General features: G+C 45.2%; 1 pseudogene across 1 annotated transcript; it reads left to right on the top strand.

Annotated features, from left to right (window-relative positions):
- The first annotated feature begins 489 nt into the window (after positions 1-489).
- On the top strand, positions 490-1,188 carry LOC310778656 (mitochondrial peptide methionine sulfoxide reductase pseudogene; annotated as a pseudogene). The gene has a single exon. The product of its transcript is annotated as a mitochondrial peptide methionine sulfoxide reductase pseudogene (transcript).
- The last annotated feature ends 3,563 nt before the right edge of the window (positions 1,189-4,751 follow it).

The following is a 4,751-nucleotide window of genomic DNA, read 5'->3' as shown; positions in this document are numbered from 1 at the left end:
TCATCGTTATTTGTGCGTGTTCAGTGTTTACATAGTAATTATTAAAGAAATTATATGACTGTTTTAAAATGCATTGCGGCCTATGTGGCACAGCAAGCAACCTTTTGCCCAAGGGCCGTGGCACTGAAAGTGTTAAGACTCACTGAGAATTATCAAAACTACGTATTGCTGAATGTATCTTTAAACACTAGTATGTTCACTATCAACCCAAGTGTTAACTTCCCCCCCCCCCCTCCCACACACACACAAGCTTCAATCTCCTACCTTATATTTCTTCTTTAGATTCTCCCACTTCCTTGAGGCCTGTAGGACAGAGACCCTCTCCTCCAATCCCATCTCTTTAAGCACAGCACTGTAACAAATCAATCGCAGCCGTAGACGTTAAGACGTTGGGTCTGACCCTCTCTGGACTCCATGGTGCACCCCTCCAGCTGTAACGTTAGCTAAGCTAAGCTAGCCCAGCAGTGTGTCGGGTCGGGTCTGGACTCCATGGTGCACTCCTCCAGGCTGCGTCTGCTGTGGCGTCATTGGAGCAACGGTCTGATGGGAGACATGGCCTCTAAAAGCCACATGCCCACCCCGGAGACAGCGCTCCCCGGCCGGACTCAGAGTATCACAGTCTCCGTCAAACATGATGTGAATGGCAACAGGATGGTTCCTCCTTTCCCAGAGGGGACAGAGATGGCCATATTTGGGATGGGCTGTTTCTGGGGTGTAGAGAGGAAATTCTGGAGACAGAAAGGAGTGTACTCCACCCACGTGGGCTACTCTGGAGGATACACACCTAACCCCACCTACGAGGAGGTCTGCACAGGGACGACAGGCCATGCTGAGGTGGTGAGAGTGGTCTACCATCCTGACCAGACCAGCTTCGCCAAGATGCTCCAAGTTTTCTGGGAAAGCCACAACCCAACTCAAGGGATGCGCCAGGGGAACGACGTTGGTACGGCCTACCGCTCGGCCATCTACACCTTCACCCCGCAACAGCTAGATGAAGCCCTGTCCTCCAGACAGCAGTATCAGAAGGTCCTGACAGGAGAAGGTTTCGGTGAGATTACCACAGAGATCGCTGAAGCCAAGCCGTTCTTCTACGCCGAAGACTACCACCAACAGTACCTCAGTAAAAACCCCAATGGATACTGTGCCATGGGAGGGACCGGAGTCTGTCCAATAGGAATTAAGAAATAAGCCCAGGTGGCCAATGGGAGCCAACCTTCTCCCTCCAGATAAGGATGCTGGGATTCCCCCCCCCCCCTCCCTAATTGGCAAATTCCCCCTGCTGCCCCGGTCGCTGCTCCACCCTCTGCTGATCTGAGGACTGGGGAGAGACGTAGACTACTAGCACCATGCTTCTTCCTACACATGCACAGTTGAGTTTCTTTTCACCTGACAGCGGGGAGCTTCACCAGCAGGACGTACTGTACATCGTACAGTAGCACGTGGGAGGATCACACTATTCCCACAACCAGTTCCCTTCCACCCCAAACAGTCGCCCCGACCGACCAGAGGAGGCACTAGTGCAGCAACCAGGACAAATACCCCTAATCCGGCTTCCCACCCGCAGACACAGCCAATCGTGCTTGTATGGACGCCCGACCAAGCCGGAGGTAACATGGGGGCGCGAACCTGCGACCCTCATGTTGGTAGGCAGGGAATCTACCGCTACACTACCCGGACACCCAAGGATGCTGTGATTAAGTGATTGGTTTGTTTTAAAACATTATACAGTAGCCTATATGCAAACAAGACATGGATTTAAAGTATATTAACATAATATTGTTATGTTTTTTGATTGATTGATTGAAGTTTATTTAATTTAATAATATTTTTATGTATCTGCTATGTGTATTTTTACCCCTTTCTCTGCCCTGTCTTCCTCCCCAGCCTGTTTTCCCTCCCGGGCGTCATGTTGCGCCGTTTTGTTGCGGCCCCTCGGCGGCATATTGAGACACAAACACCTTCACGTCGTTATGGCCAAGAAGGACAAGCGGTCTGACGTAATGACACTGAGGTTTAAAACCCATGGCACACCAATCAAACATTGTACAACAAACGCAGACAAACACACTTTGTTTGGTGTGCTGTGGCTGTGTGCGTGCCATGCTGTGTGTGTGGTGTGCCATGCTGTGTGTGTGGTGTGCCATGGCTGTCTGTTCCACATGTTCAATCCTTTAGCCCAGGGGTGTCAGACTCATATTAGGTAGAGGGCCGGATTTGTTCAACTGAGACCTCATGGGGGCCGGATTTTTTTTTTACTAAAATCAATTCGACTCATTTACCCATTTACTTCACAAAAGAAATACTGCTCTTTCCATTTCTCTTGAAACTGCCTGCATTCCGTGTCAACCTTTCTCTTTTTCGACAGCATCTTGTTGATTCCTTTGTTTTTTGGTACGTAGCCGAATGCGTGATTCAATTCCAGCGTGGCATCATGGCGGCTTTGTTTACACCTGATGACCTACTGACATACTTCCTTGTAGTGCAGGTTAATTAACTTATGAATGAACTCTTAGCTTGCTTATTAGCCACACGTAGTTCATGATAATAGGGTGCAAATTTAATAATAATAATATATATATATATATATATATATATATATATATATATATATATATATATATATATATATATATATATATATATATATATATATATATATATTTTTTTTTTTATATTCCAAAACATCTCGCGGGCCGGATGAAATCTGCCGCGGGCCGTATCTCTGACATCCCTGCTTTAGCCCGTGGCACATCAATCAAACATTATCCAACTTGGATGGTGTTTGATTGGTGTGCCATGGGCTTAACTGTCGTCACGAGAGACCTGGTTCTGGTTCGAACCCCGACCCAAACAATAACCCTAAATCCAACCAAGTTGTTTTTGTTGCCTCAACTTAACCGATCGGCGTAGTTTGGCTCCCTGGGAATGAAAACATGTTGTCCTCCCTCTACTGCAACTGCCCGATAAAACAGAAATGGTCAAAAAAACTAAAGTATCATTGTCAAATTACCTTGGTGATATGTCAATATAATTAACCTCAACAAATGAGATTATGGGAGATGATTGTTAGCCTCTATTTCATACCAGTAGTATTTTTAATGCTAATGCTTAATGCTTTAATATTTCTCCAAATTAAGACCACATAGGCTATATTATAGCATACTGCTACACATAGCACTTTTAAGGCCACACAAATCACAAAATATCACCCTGAACACACGCATCATGTCATATCTTGCATACATGAAAAATTAATGCAAATTGACCCAAATTTGGGTACCATCATTTGTTTCTGTGATGCCGGTTTTGAAATGCAACTTCTGCATTTGCAAATTCTGTTTGTCACTCAGGTTGCTTTAGAAATGATCTACGGTAATTTAGTTTTTAAGTTGCTGTGATATTGATGTAGTGTGCATTTGAAATGTTGGTTGATAAATCTTATCATATTAAAAACCTGTCAAATCAAAAAAAGTTAATTTCCGGGTGTGTCTCTAGCAAGAAGACAATGGCAGGGAAACAGAAGTTACATCATACAGCGTATATCCGTTATTTTCACTCCGGCAAGGAAACGCGGGCAGTGCAGTGGAACGCTGTGAAGCACCGTGAATACGTACTTTTTCTCCTACCAGAGTTCTATCTGGGTACTAGTTCTACTTTACTCAAATGTCCTGTTGAAAATGAAATGTCCGAATGATTCTGTTAAACTCAAATCACAACTCCAAAACCTAATGACGAGGCCCCGGCTGGTCAAATCATTGCCATGCAGCCCCATCTTCTCTCCAGGAGATTTTTGAGGAGACCGTGAGGAAGCAGGGCCTTAAAATCACCTGAGACACAAACCATACAGAGTATAAGCTGCTGCTGTCAGGCAGAAGTTACAGGTTACCAAACTGTAAGCTGAACAGGTATACATGCTGCTGTCAGGCAGAAGTTACAGGTTACCAAACTGTAAGCTGAACAGGTATACATTTTCTTTTCCCCCCCTGTCAAACTACTGTACTTAACAGTAAGAGATGGTGTAGTAGAGCATCTGTGTAATACCTAACATTGTAGTTTATCAGTGCCCTATTTTTCACCATTAGGTGTCAGGCTTCACCAAACATTTGGGTTTTGGTGTAGTTACACTGGTGGTTTTCTTTTGGTGTTGTTTAGTTCTGCTATTTTACATTCCAAGTGACTGTTTATATGTTTGGGTAATGTTCTGGAGTCGGCCGCTAGACGGCGCTGCGGAGATAGCAGGAGAGTTGGAGAGTGGTGTTGTGAGGACAGAAGAAGAAGGAGGGCGAGGTGGAAAAATGTCTTTGGCGGAAGGAGAAGAAGCAGGCACGTGCACTCATAGACATCAAAGGGGGCTTGAGCCCCTGCCTTTTTTTCAGTCTGTAAAAAGTGCCCTTTCCTGACCATTAATGCAACATTTCTAATGGTGCTTTGTAAGGAAATTGCCCTTTCCATGCCGTCACTGAAGGCAGCATTCAAAGAGAATTGCATTTCTTGAGCTTCTTCAGCTCTCTTGGCCTTGAATGCACCGTTTCTAATAGGCCTCTACATGGACCAGTGTTTTTCTAAGCCGCCCCTGAAGGCAGCACCCCAAAAACCGCATGTGGTGGCTTGCCCATTGACTGTCCTCTGCACATGCAGACTAAGCAACAGCAGCACAGGCACACATTGACAGATATATCAGTCAACGTGAATCAGGTATGATGTATGTTTGTCAAAACAAAGAATTATACAGAGAGCTACTCCCCCCCCCA

This window comes from Poromitra crassiceps, assembly GCF_964638095.1.
Source record: "Poromitra crassiceps genome assembly, chromosome: 6".
NCBI lineage: Eukaryota > Metazoa > Chordata > Actinopteri > Beryciformes > Melamphaidae > Poromitra > Poromitra crassiceps.
The sequence above is the reverse complement of the archived record's forward strand: the minus strand, read 5'-3'. Positions and strand labels throughout refer to the sequence as shown.